The sequence below is a fragment of the Phalacrocorax aristotelis genome, chromosome 4, assembly GCF_949628215.1.
Source record: "Phalacrocorax aristotelis chromosome 4, bGulAri2.1, whole genome shotgun sequence".
In the NCBI taxonomy this organism is placed as follows: Eukaryota; Metazoa; Chordata; class Aves; order Suliformes; family Phalacrocoracidae; genus Phalacrocorax; species Phalacrocorax aristotelis.
This window is the reverse complement of record NC_134279.1, coordinates 23417891-23443686: the sequence shown is the minus strand read 5'-3', so window position 1 is coordinate 23443686 and position 25796 is coordinate 23417891. Positions and strand designations below refer to the sequence as shown.

At 40.7% G+C, this 25796-nt stretch overlaps 1 long non-coding RNA gene across 1 annotated transcript in view; it reads right to left on the bottom strand.

The window, feature by feature from the left end:
- LOC142056187 (uncharacterized) overlaps window positions 1-12302 on the bottom strand; it is a 140676-nt gene extending 128374 nt beyond the window's left edge. Inside the window, exon 1 of the long non-coding RNA XR_012660254.1 lies at window positions 12139-12302. This is a non-coding gene — a long non-coding RNA (uncharacterized LOC142056187). The remainder of the gene's footprint in view (window positions 1-12138) is intronic.
- Between the last annotated feature and the right edge of the window lie 13494 nt (window positions 12303-25796).

Below are 25796 nucleotides of genomic sequence, written 5' to 3'. Positions count from 1 at the left end.
CTGATTTGGGGTACAAAACTAGGGTTTAAATAGACAGCACGAGATCTAACCTTCATTAGAGACATCATAGTTGTTACTTCTCTATCAGTAGCACTGTGGCTGCAAATGGAAATCTATACCATGAATCTCATTAATATCACACTATTGACCATCTTTCTCTGCCCATGGTAATTCATAGTACCATCTCCCTGCTTTATTACTCTGCGAGTTCAGATGACATACTGCAAATAGTGACTGGTATCTGTATTACAGTTTGTATCACCCAGAATCACTCCTTCCCAAGTTTTCAAATGTGTGAGGCTCTTAGCTGGCCATTGTGACATCCACTGATCAGTTACACACTCAGGGTTGAAGTTTGTTCCTCATGAACTGGCTGGAAATTTTGCTGCTTTCAGTAGAAACTGCAGCTGGTAAAACTGAATGTCCCATGGGACCCAGACCCAAGCCTTTATCCAGGCTATATACAGACATAAAATCGCATACATAACTTAAATCAGTGAAAACAATTGAAGGACAGGCTTCAGTTTTTGTTAAATGAATAGTGTTAACAAAAACTGCTGGGGATGAAACACCTTCACTCAGAAGTGATGTACTCAAAATCTTATACTGGAATTTGAATATCAAATTATTCAGTGTCCTCAGCTACTGGGGATGTGCAGGAGTAGCAATGCACTTTTCAGAATGATGTGTTTTGAGTAGCAGTGGTGGTGTTTGGTTGGTTGTTTTTTTTTTTTAAAGAAAACACAAATCAGTGTTTCTGGAGCACACTGTTGTTGGGACAATCACCTCAAACTAATAAGTAAAATTGGGTTTAAAATATAGTTGACACAGGAGTGAGGGCATTACCTTTGGAAGCAATCCCCTCTCCAAGGTTTATTACATTTCAAAATAAATCCAGTTTGCTTAATCTACAGTTAGCATCTGCACTTCATGCATTTTTTTCCTAAACAAAGATAAAATACCATGTACAAACTAATGGTTTAGAAATAGCTTTCACATTAATCACCCAAGTACCAAATTGGTGCCAATACATTTATCTTGGCTGTGACACTTTCTGAAGAAGGATAGATAAGTAAACAGCCACAAAATACAGAGGTGCTTAGCTCAAGTAGAATAAACTCCAGTGTTGGTGAAAAGGGAAATATGAAAGAGGCCATTAAACACATGCTCACACAAATCTATTTACATTTAAAGAACAAGAGAACCATTTGCTGTAACTAAATGTAAGATAATTAAAAGTGGGAATTACCAATTAGAACTATATATTAGCAATAAGTACTCTTAAAAATACTGCAATGCTGAATGTGCCAATACTATCAGTCCATTTTATTTTTCAAACACTGCCATTTCTAAGAGCTCTACACAGAACTTTTAGTATACAGCATAGTTCACTGATTTCTTATGAGGACAAAGCACACAATTTCCCCTGGAATTAAATGTCCACTAACGGCCAGCACATACTAAGTAGCATCCCTTCCAGAGGCTGCTCACTCTCACTGTGTATTGACCTAAGCATGCATGCACATGAGTCCAAATTTTATGATTGTTTGCGTAGGTAGAGCATAACCTGTATCAGCAACCACAATAATACAGTGCACCTGCAGAAGCAGCCAGGCCTGATGGTTGCAGGTTGGCACCCAAAAATATGGGTTCCCTTTCTTCTCTGTCCATGTTCTCCAGCAATGTCTAACCCCTCAAGATGGTTACCCTTCTTCCATGGATCTCTTTATAGTCCTTAATATCAGGGAACACTTCCAAATACCAGGGGACACTTCCAGTGTAAAAACTAAATTTGTTCCTTTGAAACCAAGCTACCTGAAGACCCATTCAGTAGTGCTAAGCACTGCCCAACTCCTGGCAGAGGCAGGGCCAGCTCCAAGTTTTTAGTATTGCCACCAACAGACTGATGAGGAAATCAGTGCCTCTGTCAAAAGAAACCAACCTAGGCAGCATTACGAGGATGAGTGAGACTGGGTAAGCGACACATAAGTACCTTCCCAGTTATGACTGAAACAGGGATCTGCAGCTGCTTCTTGGGGAGGTAGGAATCATGGTGGGCTCTGCTCAGACCCTGCTCAGGAAGGTCTGGAGAAAACTGTGTACCATTTACACAGTCCAGACCTAACTTCTCTGCTGGAAGCCTGATGCACTGAAAGCTGCCTTCTCAACTATTACTCCTTTTTTTTTTTCTTACATCCTTCACCCCCCACCAAAGCCTAACCAAAAGCATGAAGAAGTGTGGAAGGTGCTGCCAAAGTCAAAGCTGTGGTGAACGCTACGCCTATGCAGCTACCCACCGTGCTGAGGCTTATGGGGCTGAGAGGCAGGACAGGAACAGGATAGGGGAACCACATGTTATACCCTGAGACCAACTAAATCTGTAGCCCAGCTCAGGCTTGGGACCAGGCTCCCTGAGCCCTGCTCAGCAATCAGCTGCAAGACTCTCTCCCCCTAGTGCATAAGTAATTATTCTAACTGGAGTCACCTTTTTAAATAAATGGAGTCTCCTGTTCTTGCAGGGAAGAGAGAGATAAAAGAGCATCAGATGCCGGCTCCTTTTTGCATGAATGCATCCACGTGTATCTTCCATTAGCACAAAAGAGCATCACACGCATATACACACTGAGAAGATACTCTGCCCCCATACCTCTATTGAAAGGAGAACAAAAGTAATGAATGAATGGCAACCCTAAATACAGTGGTTAATAGAGTACCACATATATCTGACAAGCAAGATAATATGCCTGCAGCCAAAGAAACACATTTTTATTATCAGTAGGTAAAAGCAAGTGGATGTAGTGTTTCTTACAAATTCCTATTTACACATTTCATAAAACCTTGATTCCCTGTAGTCCTGTCCATGAAAGCACTTCAAATTCATTTCTGTTAGTAACCCAATTCACTGTTATGACAGCAGGCTTTAGTCCCTACAAAACAGCAAGACTGAGACTATTGCAGGGTCTTTCTCCTGCGGACAAAAGAAATGTCATCCATGAAGATCTCCTGGATGACAGTCCCCATCAGATGACACAGATGCATATGAAGATGGTGATTCAGGTCAAGGAGAAACACTGCAGTAAGACTGTTAGAAACAGCAGGGAACGTGTAAAACAGAGACAAGCTACTTTGCCAAGGAGTTATAGTTTAGAGTCTTTCAGAAATATAATGCCATCATAGCAGCTCCTCAAGGCCTTAGCAGAGGTATGTGCTGCAGGCTAGGAGGTTCCTTCACCCCAATGATCTTGCAATCTGAAGAGGCAAAATTACACAATACTTGGCAGGGGGTAGGTAAGCAAGAGGGGAAGACAGTTGCTTATGTATTTTTCATATTTAGGCCTAAGCTGCGAGGTGTCCTGAGTGCAGGCTTAAATACTGGTGTTTGCAAAATAGTATACACCTGCTCCTGATACCCACAGACTTCTTGAGTAGTCCGGCCATGAGCCCATATGGGAGGCAATCTTCATAAAAATATAAGACCATCTGTATTTATCTCATTTAGTACTAAAAATTACTCTCACATCAGTGGGAATCATTGTTTTAGTCTTAAACTCACCTCATTTGGTACCTCTGAACACTTATTTACCTTTCAGGTTGGGTTGGGGGGGCCATAATACCTCTTCTGTTAATTGCTTTAGAAAACTTTGTCCTGTATGTGTTTGTCAGGATAAGTCTTCTCTAAAGCTTACAAGCGCAAAGCTTTCGAAATTCTCCAGTCCCCTTTCTGTGGCCTCATATTTCTTCTCCTTACCTCTGAACTCCATTTATTTGCTCACAAACCAACTCATGACAACATTTGTCAATGAATTTAATGCTCTAGTTAGCAAGGAAGAAGCTTGTTCGCTAACATTTATTATAAATACTCTTCGCTCAGCAGGCAATGGACTATACAGACATTTGACTAAGAGATAAATTGCAGCAAATAATTTTAGGTATTTTTTTATCCACTAGAAGTAGTCAATCTGAATTAAATGCAACAGAATGATTTTCATGGTGACAGCTGTAGCAAAAAGGCTCCTATAAAAGATATGTCTGTACATAAAAAATAGTTAATAGAAAATGCTGTCTGTAGACAGAAGGGACTACATAGTATTGCATAAAGCTCTTGTTATGCCAGGCAAATGGCTGCTGGTCAGCAGCTGTATGAAAGCAGACCAAGAACCATCTGAAACATTTCAAACAGTGAAGGAAGGAAAAGTAAGTTAGGCAGTTTATAGGGTTGTACAGAGTGCCTATGGAGATTTGGCCTCTAATTCATACTGAAATTAAGATGCTAGGCTACTAAAATACTTTTGAAGATCATATTAGGTACACATCTGCTTCTCAAGGGACCCATATGGTCTGTGGTGTCTGGTCCTCGAGTAGGTCTACAGTGCTTCTAAATCCATTAAGGACTCCTGAACATCTCAGAGTATTTCTAAATTGCCATTTTCATAACACATTTCCTAGAGGAAGCTCTGAGTCAAAACAACTTCTGCTGGAAGCGCCAAAAGAAAAACATTACTATGATGCATGGAGCATTAGTCGCACTGCAAAAAGAAACAAAATAATGGAATCTCACTGTAATGATTTTCAAAACTATTAACTTTGTTAATGAGTCATTAAAAATTTACTCCCTGCACTGATTCAGTGAAAGAACAGAGTCATTCATTAAAATCTCATCCAAAACGTTTTAATCCAGCTGCCTCTTAAAATGTATGGACAATGCATATGTTTGGTTTTAAATTACAGAAGTTCGGAATGTGGAAAAAAAAAATCTTTTTGGAAGGAATAATGTAAAAAGTTTCCAGTAAAACTAGAGTTTTACTGCAGATGTGTAACAGCAGTTAAAAAAACAACAACAAAGGGTAGAGTCACATCAGTGGAACTATGATATACATTAAATACATTTTTATCATTATTAAACACCTCTGCTCTGTTGCTAGTCATATATTTAATGCAAAATAATTAAACATGAGTCTACAGAACAGGAGGAATGTATTAAAGGACACTAATATTTAATTTTCCAGGGACACTAGTCCAATTTTAAAGGGTTTGGTTTTTAAGGAGTAGGCAAAGGACAGTAAGTTGGCAGCCCTGCCAGCTCTTATGATTTCGTTACAAATCCAGTGACATTTCATGCGCAAGTTGTGGTTCCCAAAGCCCTCTAACATGAAAGAAATTCTCAGCTTTTCTTTTATTCATAAGTGACTTGCCTTTCAGCTGGCAGAGGAAAGCTTGAAAATGTAAACTCTAAAGAAATACCCAGGAGAAATACACACACACACATCCTAGTGTCTCAGGATTTTAAGGCAATCTCATGATTTATGGAATCTTTGCTCGCAATTTCTCTACTTTGGCAAGTGACTAACTGTTCTGAAGTAATCTATGAATATGAATACACAACTACAGTATCAACACCGGGTGCTATTGTATTTTAAATTTGAACATTTTTCTTTGAAATGCAATGAACTAACACACAATGGTACTGTAAGAAAAGTCGCTAGGAAATAAAAAGCAGGTGCTTTTCAAGAGCACACCAGAGGGAAGGTGGCCAAGTTTCAGGCTTACTATCCTCCATCATGCTGCCAGTTCTGTTTTGCTATGGCTTAGGATCCTAGATCAAAAAGTCCTTCCCAGGACGGAAACAGGAGCATCTACTGGAGCTGTCTAGTTGGACAAGTTGAAAGGGATAATTTGGAAGAAGAAAGAAAATGAGAGACATTTCAAGTCAAGGAAAGAAAATCTGTAAATCATAGTTTGTTTTACTATTTCAGCACAAGCAAGAGGGTGACATGCAAGACTGCAGGAATACCCTTTCCAGCATTGATCTGGACTCTCAGTCACAAGAACCTCACTACCCTCCACCACTCTGGTAGGCTTTTAAACTGTTTCTCTCAGTATCCTTTATAAGCAAAAGTGCAGTTTTCAATGAAACCTCTGGGGGTATGATTAGAAAAGAAATATCTTTAGCTTTGGTAAAGAGAGCGAGCATGAATTACTAAGAGGCAGGACAGTTTTATATATTAGTTTCAAAAAAAAGGTTGTAGATCTGTAGAGAAGATGATAAACCTACAAGAACTGCCCACAATATTCAACATGAATTTTCTTGTGGGCCCCAGAAATTCTTCCAATCCTAATGGAAATCATTCTATGTATTTTCCAGTCCCCCCCCAAAAAAAATCCACTAGAAGAATACAAATGTTCAGAAAAACGTAGAGAAAAATACTGCATGCAAAAGGCTGCACAAATCCTATGCAATGGTACGTAGCATCAAGTGAAAGGAGTATTCCGGTTACCTGAAGGTCAAGCTACACAGCTGAGCTGCTTTAATCATCCTGACAAACGCGTAAACTATAATTAATTACCCATCTCACCAGCTCAGGCCAAAGATGAAGAAAATAATAAACCTTGCTAAAGACCTTCTCAGTCAGTTCACCAATGAGGTTGATTAAGGAAGTCCTGCCCCTTGGCTACTACTTATAAGGACCTAAGAACATTTACAGCAGGAGGGTAAGGCATAAAGCACTCCTGTTGCCATCATCTTTTTGGGACAAGAAGGGGAAGACTTCGGAATGGTTCCATATGTGTTCGTGTCACAGGCCAGAGCATATGACTGCTATGCCCCTGATCTTCAAAAAGCATTTACGGTTGCTAAATAGCAGCAAGACAGAAGGAAAACAACAGCTTCATGAATTTCACTACATTTTTTCCTGTCATGAGAAGCAGCAGCTGTGCTAGCTCCCTTTCCCAGTACTACTCCTGGCCAGTCCCTTTGCTGCTGCAAGAGTCTGTAAATCAAAGGCCATGAAAGCAAACATCAACCTTTCTGAAGTTGTCACTAAAATTTAAGTCAGGGCCAGTAACTGAGTGTCCATGTTGGTGTAAGGCAGTGTGACACTGCTGGATACTGGGTTAAGATACAGATTAAACTCTAAGGCTCACTAACTCCAACGAGACCCAGATTTCACCTCCAAATGCATTCTTGCCTCTGACATCAGGTCCCTGGGCAAGTTATTTCATTGCTCACTATTTACCTTGCCCGTGCAGTGCCAGCACCTATGCTTGATAACTGTGCCAGCATGGCAGGGACCACTTCTTAACCATACTTTTAAAACAACTAGCACAACGAACCCCTGACCTCTATTCTTTTCTTATCAACAGTGACTAAATATATTTAATCTTTTTGTAGGGGCCTTCGAAGACAGCCACCCCCATACTCCTGTTTTATTTTCTATGCCCCTTTCTAGGAGTAGCTGTGAGCAGGAGGACAAGGTTTCAAAGTCTCTCCATGATAACCTCTATCCACTCCTCACCAAAGTCAAGAGGACTTTTCCCTAGGAGATCCACAAACTTTCTAGTGTACCAGCAGTCTCCCTTCTGCTGAGCTGTTTTGTGGAGATCTCTGACACAAATGTGTAAGAACATCTAAGGAGACACTTTCCAAAACAGCAAATAATCATTGGAAACAAGGCAACAACCGTGTTAATAAATCATGGATAGATGCCATCATCTTTAGTTACCACGGTTTTCAACGCATTTCATTTCAATTTCTTGTGTTTTCAATTCCTTTGTGTTGTTCTCATTGCCAGTGCACGGGCTCCTCTTGTCAGTGGTGAGTAGGCTGATCCTGGAAGGTGCTCAGGGCAGCCACTGAGGTGCTGGGTGCCTCTAGTTTCCATCGACATGGCATAGGAACTGAGCAAGCTGAGCCTCATGTAGGATGAAGCACAAAAAATACTTTGAAAATAGATGTTTCTCCTCTGGCATCCAGCAGGGACAACATGCAATTGGCTAGTACACTGATGATTATTTTTCCATTACTCTGAGAGCAGTTTCATCCTTCTTTATTTCCTCTAATTGCCTTGACTGTATTCCATAATCTGATCAGTGTGGAGCAGATTTTAAAAATATATGTTTTCCTTCTACACATACTGTTAATTGTTGACAAGCCTTAAGCAGTTTTGTTACGCAAAAACGGCTGCTTGCTCTGGACCATTTCACAATGTGAGAAACACAATGTTCCCCAATTGCTGTGTTCTGATTCCTGTGCACATGAAGGATAACCACAAGATTCAAGTATCCTACTGGAAACCAAGGTACTAGTGTCTGCCTCAGGGTTGTGCTTGCAACACCATAGGTAATCAGAAAGTATCTCTTAATTTCTGCTCTATGTCCATGTGTTGACCAAGTGAAAATAATAATAATAAATCTTCTTTCCCTAAGTATTTTTGTCTTATCTACTTATCTTAGCACAACTTCTGGGACAGGAATGTCTTGCACTGTGTGCACAAAAAATACAGCATCACACAATATACCAGATACTGGCTTGGCTGGTAGCCTCTAGCTGCTACAGTAGTATAAAGAATAAAAATTATTGGCCATATCTAAATGGCATTTGAAAACTGATCCTTCTGTACCTCTGCTGAAAATCCCTACTGCTCCCGCATTAGAATTAGTTAGCTCATCATCAGACATATTCCTCTTGAATTTTCATCCCAAACTACAATACATAGTAATTTCTTATTACTTTCTGCTATGAATGTCGCTACATTAGCCTCAGCATAAACAAAGCAAATGACCTTCAGTCCACATCCCAAAAAACATACTCCAGATGGACTCCCATTTTAAACATGAGAAATGGATGTCCACCGAGGTCAAAATAATAACTACAAAGTCACATGGGAAGCAGAAGCAAAGAGTGGTTGCTTTGGTCTGAGCTGTGCAACATAACATTGCCTCTTCACATTAAAAATCTTCCTTCCCATCCCTGCACACAACAGTGCGGTTGGGTTTTAGCATAGTTTTAACCTTCAAAAATGGTACTCTCTCACATTTCCATAAACTTTATCTCAAGATATGATTTCTAAACAATCAAACTATTTCCTCTTTGAAAATGCCTCCTTTACTTCAGCATTTTTAAGCAAAAGCAAAAGGGCAAGGCAGGAACAAATTATTTGCAGATTCAGGCTACATTCAGTGGGTAGTTACAGTTAACAAAACCCAGCATTTTTTCATCAGATAAACTATTCAACCAAAGCACTGTGCACATATCTGCTGTGAACACTTTAATTTGCTGCTTCTTTATTGGGTTTTGGAAGGAGTTATTGAGTTGCCTTATTGATTTTTAGTGAGTGAAACAGTAGTTTTCGTTGGGATCTTTACTGAGCTAATTGATAAGCTCTTGGTAATAAACAATAGCAGTGGCAAAAAAGTAAATGAAATGCAGTCAGAGAAAAAAAAACACCTTCAGAAACTTGTGAAATGGTATCATTGTATCTACAAGCCAAGTGCTGCTGCAGAAACACTGTTGGAGTAACGAGTGCTACTGGAAATGTAATGACTGCACACTGAGTAATTAACATGTTACATGAATTACTGATACATCTAAGGATGCATGTTTATTTTAGCTTGCTGGGCAAGATTAAGTAAAATAAAATATTCTATAATTTACTCAGTATGGAGTTTTTATTTCCTACAGCCTGGTTATAACTTAAAATTGAAGATGCGATTACAGACATATCCTCTGAATGCACAGTTAAATCAGTAGGGTTCAACTTAAAAACCATATCGAAGACCACAGGCTGATCTCTCATTGCAAACTATTAATAACTATTGACCCATTGTTCAAACAACTTGCGAATGGCATAATACAGTATAAGTCACTGCATTTCATTGGTCTAATGCCTTCTAAGTCATGCCTGATGCAATGTTAAGTCAATTCACTCAACAAGCGAAAAAAAAAAAAGCCATGGTTTAAGGGGAATATAGTCACTTCACCCAGATAATACAGATATAATGTGGCTGTTCAATCAACTAAGTGAAAGTGCTTGTTTCCTTGTTTCCTTCCCTTCTCAATACACATGTACTTTTCAATATTATTAACGGCCATTATGAAATCTGCTACAGTTGACAGTTCAAAACGTTAATCCATAAGGTCAAGGAGGAGAGGCTAATGCAGTTAGTGTGGAGCATGTTGGGCAGCTATAGAGTTCATAGCTTCCACAATTGGATAATAAGGTTTAATTATGCAAAAGATGTAGGCAAATGCCGGGGGCGGGGGGGGGGGGCGGGGAGGGGGAATAAACAACAAAACCAAAATAAACACCACACCCAAAATCTTTAGAAAAGCATTTTTCACTGAAAAAAACTTTCCTTTTTAAAAAGGAAAGTTGAATACTGACTATTGGCAAGTGCCACTGCCACTTGGAAATACCGCTGTAGCTCCTCATAGGTATTTCTGTACCAGAGCTTCTCTTCCTCCACGTTGTGGGGCTCAAGTGAACTACATTTCCCATGAGATGCTGAAAAATTCCCCCTTCCTGAGCTGCTGTGACCTCAACTCCCTGCATAAGACATGGTCCAGAGGGCAAGCTCCATCGCCAGGAGGGAGGGAGAGACTTACTGCCACCCTCCACAGAAGCTACTGCAAACTGTCAGAGAAAACATGCCCTGCCTGTCACCAAACATATGTCCCATTGCAACAAGGCTTGCCTTGGACACAAACTGGCATTTTTTGCCCTTTCCAGATTTTGAACCTTGCTACTGCTACTGCTTCTGCTTTCCTGAGCTCACTTAAAAGATACAAATGGATGCTCTCCTGAAACTTTGAACACATTTCAGACTCACCTTCACCGAGACTGCAAAAGGAGATGGCAGATGAACACAAAGGCAACGTGCTTGACAGAAAGACTCTTTGCCCATCACATTAATTGTATTAAGTGAGGCATCGAGAAGCACCTCCTCTGAAGTCTGCTAGCCTACTTGTTTGTATGGAAACCACTGTAAATTTATCAAGCCAGATTACAAAATAAGAAGGAAATACATGCAAGAATGCCTGGAAGTCTAGTATCTGAGCACAGCACACAATGACATCCTCACACTTTGCATGGAAAAAGATAGCCAGTGGATTGCTGAGTATGCTGAAACCACCCAAACCACCATACAGACCTTTACAGGCCAGGAAATTGGGACAAGGTGCTTTGGAAGGGAAAATTCCTCTTAACACCTGTTAGGCACCTTGCTAGGTCAGGCTCCCATGTTTACCACGTGGTTTGAGAGAAGAAGGGCTGGAATTGGAAGAAGTGGAAAAGGAAGCTACCATTGCTTGCTAACAGAAGGATGCAGAGGGAAAAAAAGGATACGGACGAGGAGGTTTGAAATAGGACTTGGTGTTAAAAGTGCCATAGCAGGTTAGCAACCATATTACTTTGAGGTTTTTTTCTTTCATTTACAGAAAAAGAGTTGAGGCTCTTCAGACAAAAGTGATAAATGCCCTTGCTCTGGCTCTTACTCAGCCGGTGCTATTATACACCTGCACAGTTCAGGTAGAGCACAGCTTCATGACAGGGAGTCAAAAATAGCTCCATTTGCCTATATTTCAGAGGCAGCTGGAATCACAGCTCTTATCTCATGGAGAGAAGAAGAGTTTCAGCCTTGCCAAGACAAGTCAACCACAAATCACCCCGATCCCAAACAGTGTCTCTGTCCAGCCGCACATACGCAACCCAGGCTCCTGATATGAACAGGTTCCCAAGCACCATACTTACTCCCTTCCTTAGGAAGGAAGGCACATAAGAAACTGCTGCTTTACCCCATAGCCTTCTTTAGGGCTCAGCATGCCCCGAGCCTCTGCAAAGTAATTGCTCAAGGAGTTCCTGGGATTGAGGAGTGGGTAGATGCTTTTGCAAACAATGAAGGCTTCATCCACAGATGGAGCAGGATTAGGCATAACTATAGGCAGAGCTGGTTTTTAAAGCAGCTGTTCAGCTACTTGTATCCTCGGTGAGACTTTCAGGTTTTTGAAAATATTCTTAATGCAATTTGTCAACTTGCAGGGAGAAGGAGAATCAGACAACTGTAACTATGGCAATAAGATCATTACTGGTGTGGAAGATCTAGCCTTTCCCAATGCTTCAGCAGCCTTCATGCATGATGCTAATTAGACAAACTCTTTGCAATTCCTTGAGACTTCTACAGCATTGAATGCAGAGGCTCAGCCTCTAATGAACAAGATTCACTTAAAATTATGTGACATAATCATTGTTGTAACGTATGTTAAACAAACCTTTTGGCCTTTATTTTCTAAGGCTGCATATCCTTTTCCATTACAGCACCAACTTTAAGGACTTACAGCTAGTTATGGAAGGCTGACACACATACCTGTGTTGCAGTGGGTCAGAGTATGCCCTGCTGGCTCACCCTGTGCATATCTCTTCATGCTTCTAGGAGAATAAATAGTTCCTAAAGAGTGCCGAGCCATTTAGAAATCTGGTCCCTTTGAGTGCAGAGCTCTTTAAACAATCATCCCTGAAGTGGGTGCTATAGATTTCTGAAAATGAGACATAAAAGGTGATTAACTAGATGTATAATTTTTTAATCCCATGGTCATATCTGCTCAATCTTGCAAAGACCGGGCACTCATTCAGTTTTCCTACCATGAGTGACTTAAATTATATTCTTTTGACTATTACTGTGAAATAAAATACATGTGCAAACATCTCTGAGGGCTTAGAGGTGACATTGGCTAGTTGTTTTCCAGCAGAACTGTTTCCATTAGGAACAGCTTATAGCCAGAATTGAAAGGCTTCTTGGGACCATGTCCCTTTTGATGATGGATCATCACTTGCTTTTCCCTGGCTGGTTTACCTTACCAGATCCTCAGGAACCCTCCTGTGAGCTATCACATTCCCCAGTTCTCAGGTACCAGTACATGGAGGACTTTCAAGGACCACATATCCTAGCTATGGTGCTGCTCATCCAATTAATCTGACTGTAATGAGACGGCTAGCATCCCAAGCCCCTTGATTTCTCATAAGGTACCCATAGCCCCAGACCCAACACTGATGTTCTCTAACCACTCTTCCATTTTCTAGCTCAACAAGGTTTTCTGCAACCTCTGCTCAGTGCCCAATTCTTTATTTCCTCCAAAGCTTTACAGATAAAATAAGACAAAGGTGAAAGAGGGAGGTCTTGATTGCCTGTGAAGCACTCAACTCTTAAAGTCCTTTTTTGCACATCAGCTTCCTCCCATGGTTTTAGCCTTTTTAATTCTGGCCCAAGCTGTTATGCTGCCTGTGCTGTTAAGTAGTAAGTTTCAACCTTGAGCTATGCAAAACCTTTTTCTCTAAATACCCCGAGGCTACTGAGAAGGCTAAATAATCAAGGCTTACATAATGCTTTGATGCTAATTGTCAGATGAAAGATGCCTAAGGAACAGGAATACCATACAATAAACCAGAAACAACCTTTTAAAAATGTTTTATTATTTTTTTTTTAAAAAAAGGATTTCTCCTGAGTCCCTGCAGACAGAACTAAGGCAAAGGTAAGACACTCTGGATGGGGCAAAGTGAGGCACCACTCCTCTAAAGAGATGACAGCACTCTAATGGCAGCTTAAAAAGTTATGGACAGAAGAGGCAGCAACCCCAAAAGCTGATATAACCTTCTTATTTGTAAAGCCACTGCCTCCACTGTTTAACTCTTCTGAAAGAAGAGGACAGAATTCAACAGGAAACATTTTCGAGCAAAAGTGGACTAAGAGGATGAAGATGGTATGATGTAGTTACAGAACAGAAGCTCCCGTCAGGCTTTACTATATTACTGTGCCATCAAAGCCAGTGGAATTACTGTGCTAGAGTCAGGAATAAAAAGAGAGAGGAACCTGCAAACATCTTATAATTCTGGGTTTGTTTTTTTTTTTTTTTTTTTTTTTAAAAAAGCTGTATTTACTACAAATCTCCTTGAAACAGCTTCATTATGTGCCTTGCACTGCTTCAAATGTTTCAACAGTTGTTCTTATTTACTGTCATCTACATTCCCCCTTTGAAGCTGATTATTATTCTTACTGATCAACTCTTCTTATTGCACAAAAGTTCCCTGACGCAGGCAGACTTATTAGGTGGTTTTTGTAAAGGTTGTCTGGCTTGTTACTGTTCGACAAGCAGCCATTTATAATCCCAAAGCTTAACAATTACATTAATTTTAAACTAATGGTTGGAGCCATAAATTCTCTCCAGTATTTCCTGCAGCTAAAGAAACTCAGTAATCAACAAAAAGAAAACACCAATGATATTTCATTACTTCTTTATTTTCTTGTCACACATGCTGCAGTAATATACAGAGATAAACAAGTGCCTGCTTTTCAGATTTCATTTTGAACACAGAAATCACTGTAGGGCACACAATAAAACTTTATTTTTAACTTATGCACCACAATCAATAGTTAATCCTCAGCTGAACATTTGATACAAGGTGCTCTGCTTAACCTTTTGTCTGCTGTTTCTCTCTCTCTCTCCTGTTTGCATGCACCATGATTTCAATTAAGCTGTGACTGAATAGATCACCTCTGGGCAAGATATCTTTCCTTAAATTAAACAGCACTTTGCCTCGTGATCTTAATCAGGAGCTCCTTGAGGAGGAGGCTCTGCAGTTGCAACTGGGCACCAAGTCCCGGCCTCTCAAGCATCTCCGAATAGAGCAGTGTATGTGATAGACAGGGAGAAGAAGAGTGGGGCTACCACATGCTGATGAAATGATTGGTCATTGACAATAACAAGAATACTGGTGCCAAGAATAACAACCTGTTCGAGGGGAGGATGGTAAAAATTCAGCTTTTCAACCAGGACAGTACAAATACAAGTTATTCAAAAGCTCACTTTAGATTAATTTGTCTGTCTGGTCTATCTTCTCTGAGCAAAGCTTTCTTTAGGGTCACCACAAAATTTTCAGAAGGTTAAATCATAAACTTTTTGTGTCTGATATTTCAGTTAAATAAATGCTAGGCAAAGCACCATGAATTTTCACTATTGTGAAGAATAGTCTACCTTCTGTCAGACCCCAAATTAGCATTTCTGTGATCCTGAAAAACCACTTTTCTATGGATTGTGAAGTGCCTGCTTGAGGCTCCCTACAGAGCAAAGAGATACTGTTGCTGTAAGATGACCACTTATTTTAATCAGGTCCTTGGACATTTGCTTCTAACAGGACCTGCTGAAGATGTACAGCTTGGATGGAAAGGCTAGCCAGCCCTAATAAAGGCTCCCAATGTTTTCATTAGATCCACTGTCTTCCTTCTTGCTCAGATCTGGTGCAGTTCAAGCAGCTTCACAGAGCAGACAACCAGCGAGACAGACATATCCAAACTACAAGTGTTCTCCTCTTCTTCTATAACCTACAATATATTTCTGTAAACTACAATATATTTCTGTTTAGGTATTCAGAGACACTCCCAATCTGAAATGCAGAGTCCATGCTAAAGATTCCTCTAAAAATACCATAATTGAGTAAGTACTTGACTTCAAGCAAGCCTTACAAAAGATGGCAACGGGCAGCAAAGGGGTATTCACACAGCCTGCATTAAGCAGTAGTCTTCAGATGCTTAAGCCAGGAGTCTGGTCTCTGCAGACTCCCTTAACCATCAAAGGAGAGAAGCTTGGTTGGAATGACAGTGCCACGACTGGGGCAAGATCAAACAACACTTTGTCTTATGTCTGTAGATTCAAATGCCATAGCAGGTGAATAATAAAAAAAGCAAAGGAGCAAAATAAGTCTAAAATCAATGTTGCTTCACGTACAATCATTAAAACTCCACAGACCAAATTGCAACATGTCAAAATCGTATCAAGCGTGTTGAAAGCTGATACCACAGTAAAAGTTTCCAATTAAGAAACACACTTCAATATGGGAATATATATTCATTTTATGATTGATTTTGCCCTTTTTGGTTAAAATAAGATAAAAAGGTCAGGTTTTAGCTAACCACTACACAAGAAGTGAATATTTCTGCTGCTGCCACATAACTCCCATGATCTGTACCCATTAATTCTCTGTGAGTTGCTGTAAAGGAGTACTGCAAAATACTGCAATCTCCACAAAAAAATTGGTGATGCTACAGAGGGGCAGTGATGCTATGAATCTGCAGATCTGGTTGTTTATGCCCATTTCTCTGCTTGTACAAGAAAAACAACAAAAAAAACCCCAAGAATAAAAAGAGGCTTCCCCACCACTGAGGATGCGAGAGGTGTATGCTATGTGTTTACCTACCTGTCAAGTAATCCTCCTTTCTATGCTCCTTACAGATCAGCAGGGCAAGACCACTTTCCTTCTAAAACAAGTACTTTAGATTTACTGTATCCTTAATGATTTGACATTTCAGGGCCTCTGTGCGGACATGTGATGGCAGGCTTATAAGTCAGCGCCCTTCTTGATGTATTATGGGATGCTCCCTCAGCAAATCCTACTTCTATACATAGAGAGCCCAGCTCCTTAATGGCACGTTTAAGAAGTGCACACAAGCACAGGTAGGGATCGTATCCCTATGCAATGAAGCACAAGTGGGGTTGTTCATGTCAAAAGAGGTTGGGGAGAGCCAGGGGATCCCCAGAGGCTATGATGCTTCTTTGTGGATCCTTTCAGCCTTTCCCAAGAAGTGTCTGCTCCCCAGATCGATACCTGGCCTTGTTATACAGTAGTCCCCAACTGCACCTGAATGTGAACGTGGACAAACGCAAGTATGATTGCTCTCTTGTGTCTTTTTGCGTGTTTTTATAAATGCCATAGAAAGTTCACCTGCATTTCATGAGTGGAATAGAAAACACTGAACAGCTCTGCTCTGCAACGTCATTTTATATTCCCAAGAACCAACATACATTGTCTTGCAGGTGCCATCATTCAAACATGCATTCAGCATCCAATTTAAGGGTGAAAGAGGCAGAAATGGGGGAACAGTTTTGTCACATGGGCTTTGCTTAACCCTTTTGCACATCTCCCTTCTCTGGAGCACACCATTTACAACTGCCAGGCAAGAGGAAAGACCTTGTAAACTTTGGTGCCGTTTCCTTCTTTTCTGAAGTAAATTGCTTAGCAGTAGACCACACATTTGTTTTAGTTAGCCTCAGTTTTAAGTAATTTATTACAGTTTGTGTGTGGTCTTATTTTTAGCAGCAGAGATTAAATCTCCCTTCTGACAGAACCACACTGTGGAACCTTGGGCATGTCTGGTGATTTCTGCACCTGTTCCTGAAGAGAGTGATGATCATTACCTGGCCTCTGTATATCATGAGTGGATGCAGCTTTGGGAAAAAGGCTGTCTAATTTTTAACGAACTCAGTGACTCACACACCAAGAAGCTGCTGTCATTTGAGATCTCAATCATTATTACAAACAGTTGAGGCAGGAAAACACCCTGTGCAAAGAATTGGTTAAAAGATTCCAAATGCTATGTTTTTTTTATTCTTCTGTATTAAGCCTTCTGACGGGAACAAGATGGTATTTCTGCCTGGAATAGTCTTCTGCCTTGAGTTCAAACTGACAAAGCATTAATGTATGCAAATATGCAGCCTACAGCTTGTTCATTAGGAAACGGAGAAGTAGAGGAGAGTATGTAGGCTAAATGTCACTAAGACATATAAAGCTCTGTGGCTATATCAAACTCTTCACCATACTAGAAATAGGAAGGTGCAAAGTGTAAAAAGGAGACAATATGCAACTGCTCTGCTCCCAAATGCGTAACGACGGGTAGGTGCAAGATAAGCCAGGAGTGCACGGAGACTGTAAACTTCTGTGAAGAGACCTCTGTAATAAACCTGAATGTATTAAGAACTAAAACTGCCTGCAAGATTTCCTTGTTTTGCACGGACTCTTGACTCAGAAGTTTGTTCTACCTGGATGTATTTGCTGCACTTTGCAATGCTTTGACCTAGTCTTCCCCATTCTTCTTCTGTATAAGTTCAGGTTTGCTCACTGCTTGTACCACTAACAGCATTGGGGATGTTGCTATAAAGCAGAGACCGCGTAGCCCAAAGGACTAAGAAGGTATAAGGAAAAAGTGAATTCCAGACTTGGACTACCGCTTCCATACCTCAGGATTCGCTTCTCTCAGCAGGTGTCTGCTGAAGAAACTGGATTTGCCTTTTCCTTCATCAGAATAGCTCACAATTTCCTCCTTTGATCAGCGCCTTACATGTAATGGTTTTGCAAGTTCACGGCCACACACAATACACAAAGCAAAATCTGCAAGCTCAAAAAAGACACCAATTCTGCTAATTGCCAAATGGGGGTGAAGAATTATATATGTCAGCCACATTATTAAAATTCAAAGGCATGTCTTTGAAGCTGTCCAAGCTGTCACAGAGTTTGTCATGTTCAGAAGGCAGGGACAGGCAGAGGATTTAATTTTAATATTTTTAAAACAAATCCGTTCCGTTTAGAATGCATTTAAATGATATGAACTAGCCCAAAGTTTCAGCACTGCTGTTGTATCATTTCACGATGGGAAAACAGCAAAGAATGTAATTTTCACCTGACCTTACACGTGGCCTTACTAATTCTCACTGCCCTACTTCCAGGCCCTCATGTTCGCGCAAAGACGGCAGAGGCAGCACAGCTCACTGCCACAACCCACTGCTGCAAGCCATTTTATTTTTCACCAAAAAACTGTTTCATCCATTTGCATCATTTATTTTGCTGAAAATGTGAAGCCAGGCCTGCACTGTCTGAACAGAACAGTTTCATTTTTTGAGTATTGCCCTAATTTTTTCTTTTTAAAATGTGATCAAAATCAAAACAAAAACTCTGCCAGATCTAACACTAATTTTTGATCAAAAATTCATTTCAGAATTCTTTTTGTTATCCCACTTGGAATAAAAATAATTTCTGACTACAAAACAGCTTGCATAACAGCAAATCGACACCCAATGCCTTCCTAATATAAGCAGAGAAAAGAGCAATGAAGCAAGTATATACCTGCTTTTAGTACTTGGCTTTTAGCACAATATGTTATTAGTGAAGAATTAGCTGCCTGGGACAGTCAATGGGTATTTCTGGTTTTAGAGCTGGCTTGAAGCTTTGTTCCAGGGGTCGCGCTTCGAGAGGTATAAATCAGGAAGGCAGTGCAACTCGGATACAATATTTGACCTTCCTCATAAAGCTTTACTTCCTGCTCTTGAGAGATAAAGGGGAGAGGTGGAGGATAATTTCATACACATATATATACACACACACACACATATATTTAAAAAAGTTTTTTAGCTCTCATTGTTGAGGAATAAAAGCCCTGATCTCTAAAGGCATGAAGTCCAGAAAATACAACCCCCCAAAAAAGAGGAATTAAAAGATAAGGGTCTTCTCTTACTATACAGCATCTCTATCTCAAGGGAGCTGACAGATGTCTGGTGCTATACTTATTTTTTTCACTAGACAAAAAGCAAAATCACAGACGATCTATTTCAGCAGTTTTGTCTTATTAATCCACAGAGCCACCAGATGGAGCTGAGGTTATGCTTTTAACAAGGGGGAGTACAATTAATTTCTGGAAGGATTTCAGTGAAAAATATGCAAGTGTATAATAAACAGACAAATGTGCATAGACACACTGTACTCTGTATAAATTAGGTATATTAAAGGTTTAAACAAATAATTTGAACGAGCCATAGGAACTAGTAAATCAGTTTCACAAGTCTCTCTTCTGCATACTTTCTGGGTGTCTAATAAGGGCTAGCTTTCCTTGACTGGGGCTCCGCTATGAACCATTAATACTTAAAAATGTGTGGGAGTGCAGTCCCTTTGACACCTCTGTTTCTTTTCCAAATATAATTGAAATTGGCCAGCAGCTTGAAAAACTGTGAGACTAAACAGATGAATATACATGTCCAGACAGCAGAATTATTTGAGCCCCACTACCTGCTTTAGCAACCAAGATGTAAAATATCTAAGGAACTTAGGCACCAAAAACTGGGCTTACACTTCAGAATACTTTGCATATGGGAAAAATATAAGCTTTTCCCCATATATATCTTTACACACACATATATACATACAGGGGGCAAGTACTGCAACGCTACTGCTAAAGCATCGGTGCAAATCTAAGGAAACCGTACCGCTTCCTCCTCACACTCACACAGTGGGCCAGAAGACCCAGACTAAATTACTGGGACAGCAGTGATTCAAGTCAAAAGGCATATCTATGCCAACTCCATTTAAAATATCTTGCTAACATTTTCTCTCACATTTTAATGAAGCTGGCTTGAATCCCTGGAGTTTAAGGTTGTTATAACTCAAATGTGTCAAACTTATTATATACACAGTTGTCATTAATGCCTGCTACAAAATATATGGCCTGAATATAGTACTATAGTAGGTCCTGGAAAACTTGATGACAATTACTGCTCCTTCCAGCTTCACAGTTTACACAGGAAAAGGCAGGCCTTTTCTGAAGGGATTTCAGCCCAACCAGAAAAGATTCAGGGTAGGAGGAAGGCACTGCAGTCTGTGTTACAGAGCGACTCTACCACAGCCAAACAGAGAACTGTCCAAAAAATGATGAACATTTGGTTTCATCAACAGCTTTGAGATTTCCAATTCTGAATTCATTAAGAAGCAAAATTAAACATGACATTCCCTGAGAAAAAGAATTGCTTTGGACTGATTTAACACTGTGCTATGAAATAATTTAGATTGCATTTATACATTGCATTGTAAGTTAAAGATTATACCATAAAAAAAAACAAAAAACCCAGAGACTTCCCAGAGTCAAAATGGGATGTTTTGACATTGTTCAAGCTTTTCCTCCCCAGCTCCTTCCAAAATAGCAGCACAGAAATCAATTCATTTTCAGGAATTATTTGGATTGTGATGACACCAAAATGAATATATCAGTTTCACCAAGGTTTCTCCGGCTCACCTCATCCTATGGTCCAGTTGAGCCCTTGAACCTTCAAAGCTCATTTAGCACACTAATAATTACATTTTACCAGGACTGAAAAAATTGCCCAGCTGTCCTGAAGGCTACTTGCATTTCTCTAGATGGCATAAACTCTGGGAGGTTTAAAGCATTCAGCCACACAAGGTTCATCACCCACGTCCCTCCTCCCAGCCACCTTCAAGTATTTTCTTACTTAATCTTCCTCATGTCCTATGCTTCCTTTGCAGTAAGCGATTTTTTTCTTGACCTCTTTTCCTGCAAAACCTTTCCTGATCATTCACTCAGAGCTCCACATCCACAGACCTGCTCCCACCCACAGTTGGTGCTGGAGTGACAACACAAGTGCTGCTGATTGCAAAGGAGGGCCAGAACTGTGCCCTGTGACTGGAGAAACATAAAACAGCCAGCAGGGAACAGCATCCCCTGGGAAATCTTTCTTTTGTTATGTGAGAAGGTCATGCCCTTATTAGCCTCCAGAGCTGATGTGCAATTCCCTTTCTAGGCTGGAGGCTTATGCCTAGGCAGCCATGGCCTTTTGCTGTGCCGCTGAACCTGCTACTGAAGCGAGTTCTTCCTCTGTAATAAAGTATTCATGCTCCACATATAAGGTATATAAAGATGTGCCTCCAGGAGAAAATACATATATATATATATTTTTAGCTATTTTTCCCGATAACCAGCACTGTAGATAAGCTTTGTTCTTTACTGACTTCAGAGAGAACTATTGGTGAAGGACACTTTTGCAGCTTGCATGATCTGATGCTGCTGCTGGCTGGCAGATGCCTGAGCTGCTGAGACAGAAGAGCCTTTTCCCCCCACTCTGTTTCCTCAACCCAGTGCCTTGACTACCATGGAGTACAAGGTGCCTTCCTACACCATCCCATGCGGTCTGTTAAATACCACAACGGGGGCAAGAGGTGTTTACCGTGCAACCTTCTGATACTTGCTATGAAAAGGGAATGCCTCCACTACCGAACTGGGTTTAACTGTGCCCACCTGCCCCAGAGGTTATACCACAGCATCTATTTGCTTTGCAGTTATCGCACCTTGTGAGAAGAGAGGCCCTGCTGCCAGTGGAGTTTAGTTAAGTGGCTATTCACTCCCTGCCTCAGGAGCCATGAATTAGCAGCCAAGACAGAAGCTGCATTCCCAGATGTCCCATGACTCACCTATGAAATACCAGAATCAAGCCGATATTTCTTCAGCAAGCCCACAGTCTAAGCTCTGATGACTCAGCTCTAAATTAAGGATGGAAGACCCTCTGCATTAATGCCATGGGTCTTTGGGAAAAACACAGCTGTCTGAAAAGAGAGTTAAGAGGCATCCTAGTCTCAACATGGGTTTCTAAGAAATCGCTTCGTTGTTTTTCTCAACACCTTGAGCATGAGATGGATGAGAATTGCCAAGCTGTAGATGAATCTCCTCCTTTGCCTTCTTTATACAAGATTTTATCGTTAACTGTACAAAACATGCAGTTTTCCCAGCTTTATAGCTGCTTTAATATGTAAAGTCTCCAGTAATACCACACGTAACTACCACCCAATAAACCACGACATCACTGGTGCATACTCCACCTGTATGAACGGGCGAAGGAGTAGACAAGAAATGGAGGATGAGTCAGGATACAGGGTAACATGCCAGTACATGTATTCAAAACTCATGAGTCAGCAACACTGGTGTCAAGTCCAGCCCTGGATCCATAAGAAACGTAGAACTGGACTGGAAGTTTCAGTGCCAGCTGAACTTTCAAGCCCCGTCAGCACTCTTTAGATATGCCAAACCCCAGATAGGACTAAAATGCCATTGAAACAGCTCCTATCCTGAAGGATGCACAAACCCTAAAAGAACAGAGAGTTTGAGGTCACTGGAATCCAATCCTACATTAAAGCGATTTCCTCGGTAATCAATAGTCAAAGCAGCCTTCAAACAGTGCAAACGCACAAACCTTTTACTCCTTACAACTTTTCAATTAAAGAGGGACAAAGATACATTTAAATTATGAAGTGGTAAAAGCTTTCTAAAGTGCCCAACCCAGCATAGCAAGCTCTAACTGCAATATTTCTCACTCAGCAACACTGTCTGCAAAGTTTCAAGGACAACTGTAAGACAACGCAAAAAGAAAAGGAGTAACACAATATGGTTTTACACTGCACTCAATGCAAGTATCACAAGGTCTCTGTTCATGAGTCCATGCCACACACGCCCAGTCTGGACACACTGGGGAGGATATAAGGCCACTTTTTGACCTCTGCTGCTGATGTGAAATCCAAGCTCCACTGCCTTTAGACAGATACTGGTCTGATACTGGGCATGGCGGTAGCTCTGGAACATCCTGCTTGTGCAGCCACAGCACAAAGGTCCCCAAAGGCAGGTGAGGCCATGTGCTAAGCTTTGAGGCGGAGCCTGTGCAGCAGCAGCAGGTGAGGCAGAGCTCAGTTCACTCCTTGTAGCAAGGCCCAAGCCAACCAGGTAGTGCTTCGGGGTGCAGACATAAAGCAGCAGTGCCATCTGCTACCGCTGGAGTAAAGGCTCATTCCTTGATTTTGCAATGCCTGGGGAACCACGGGTTAGAAAGAAGCACGCTGCTGACAAAAACCTGCTGTGACAACACAAGAAGTTGCCTTGGATGTAGCATTTGGGCCAGAATACCTCGGACTCAAGGAGTAGATAAAGCAGAGTTATGGCTGATGACATAGCCTGAAATGATACGTGAACCTCCCTGGTGCCAGAAAAGTTATGCCTTTTTACACCAGGAAGAGGCTGAACAAGTGTCTCATTACCACTATTACTTTACGTCGCTAAAGAGACACTATGAAGTCAAGTCCTTCACCTTAAATGACAGTGTGGGGTATACAATTTTGTGCACTGTGTCCTGCCACTGCAGAACATGGGACTCTGTGCTGTGCAGATGGGTTTTCTCCAGGTGCATATTCTTATCTATCAAGTCTGGTGAATAAATTGGCTGGAAATGCAGATACCCATCCAACTAATAAATACAGATGAATTGCTATCAATGAAACTGAAAATATTCAGCTTCAGGCAGAGAAAAACATTTCAGCCCAATATTTAAAGTTTATCATTAATAAACAGAGAGATTAGCTTATTATAAGGAGTAGTCGCAGACATGCTTTAAGAATAAGTCTCACTGCCACGATTAAAAGGCATTTGCCTGATTCCACAAAGACCTGTAGTCCTCTGTGTATATGCATATGCACGTATATTCTCATTTTTATGGAAGATCACCCATCTTTCTCTTCCTAAGGATTTCCTGGCTTTATCTACATTCTTGTTACACTGGGATTCTGCAATAACGTTACCAATGAAATTGTCTATGAATAATACATTACTGCATCGCATAAAATAGTCAATGATTTCTTGAGGGATAATGAAAACTACTAGTACTTACTGGGTGTTCTGGCCAGGCAGTACATTGCTAACTAATTTATTTTAGTCTTTGTTAAATAAAATATACAATTCATTCATCTCTACTGCCATATATATCATACAGCGCCAGAGTAAATGGGGAGGTGATCTGAGCACCCATATCAACAGCCCATAGCTCAGCTCTGCTGCAGCACGATTACAAGGGGATGCTGAGGACACATTGGTATTCTGCACTGGATGGCAGGAGCCACTGCTCAGCTTTCAGCGTGATACTTATAAAACCTGAGTTTCATGAGCAGTGCAGAGTCTAAAACGGCCACCGTTGTGCCCATTAGTCAAGAGGAATAACTGAACAGGCCTAATCAGCCAGATCTTCTCAGGTAGCGGGAGTGTGTTCGAACAGCTCAAGACGATTTAGAGGAAAGAGGTGGAAGCCAGCTGATGGATCCCACCCCATGTTTTGCCAGGACTGCCTTTTCTACCTGCTAGGACAAGATGTAGCAGTGAATGACTGTATTTGACACCTCAAATATTTAGGTAACTTTCAGTTCAATCTTTTTATGCTCAAGCACTTAAGCCATTGGCCTCTGCAAATTCCACCCGGGGAAAAGCCCATTGTCTAGTGAGTGCATCAAGCCAGAGTGGCAAATGGTGAGTTATATTCCCAAAAGAAAATTCTTATTTTAAGTAATGAAACTGAAAGGTGCAAGCAAAAAATGCTGAGTAGAAATCAACAAAATAAAAGTCTGGTTTGGAGGGCTTATTCTCTTTTTCAAAAATAAAGACATACAGGAGAACCTATTTTACTAAATACAGCTGGCTTTCTGAAGTACCTGCTTCTAATGTTTACTTTGCAAAATACTGCTTTTGAAAACAGCATTTTCATCTATACTGCATGTTCTGAGGTTCATTAAAATTAACTAACGTCCTAGCCTTGACAGTGGATTATCTCTACTGGGGCTTAGAGCTGTTACTGACTTTCAGGTCCTGAAGCAATGACAGCATGTGTTGCCCAGGAGAGCGCAGCCAGAACCCGACGACACAAATACCGTACAAATACGGAACAAAACCCTTCTCCACACCCTTAGTCCTGACCTGCCAGTGGCACACCTATACAGATATAAAATCCCAATATTTGATTGTCAGATACCTGAAAATATGTAGGACTTTGCCCTATAATACTTGGGAAACCAAATGATACCAAACCCAATAATCCCTACTTACTCCTCAGGGAAAAACTGACACAGTGACTTTATATTCCAGTGATTACCAGACTGAAAACAGGCAATCATTATCCATACTCTTCACACACTATTCCATTTGCTTACAAAGGATCAGAGTGTTTTGTTATAAAATACATTATGGTGTATGCAGCCTTACCTTATTTCAGACATACCCAGCTGACACACTTCTGCCTCATTCACTTCACCAATAGGTAGAGTTAGCCAGAGTGGTTTGCAGGTAAACCTTTCCAAGAAATGAAATAAGTTTTTCAGTGGTAATATTTTCATTAAAAATGGGTTTTTGTAGCTCAAGGATTTGTGTAATTTTAGCAAAATACTTCAAATTAAAGGAAATTCTATGCTGATACAAACCAGAGAGACTAGCTTAGGTTTTCAGGTTTTACTTTTTTTCTTCTTTCCCTGCCCTCTCTTTTTTATCATTACAAAAGTGGATTGAGATAAGAGATAAAAATTAAACACAAGGAATGACAGTCTCAGGGGAAAAAAATCAAG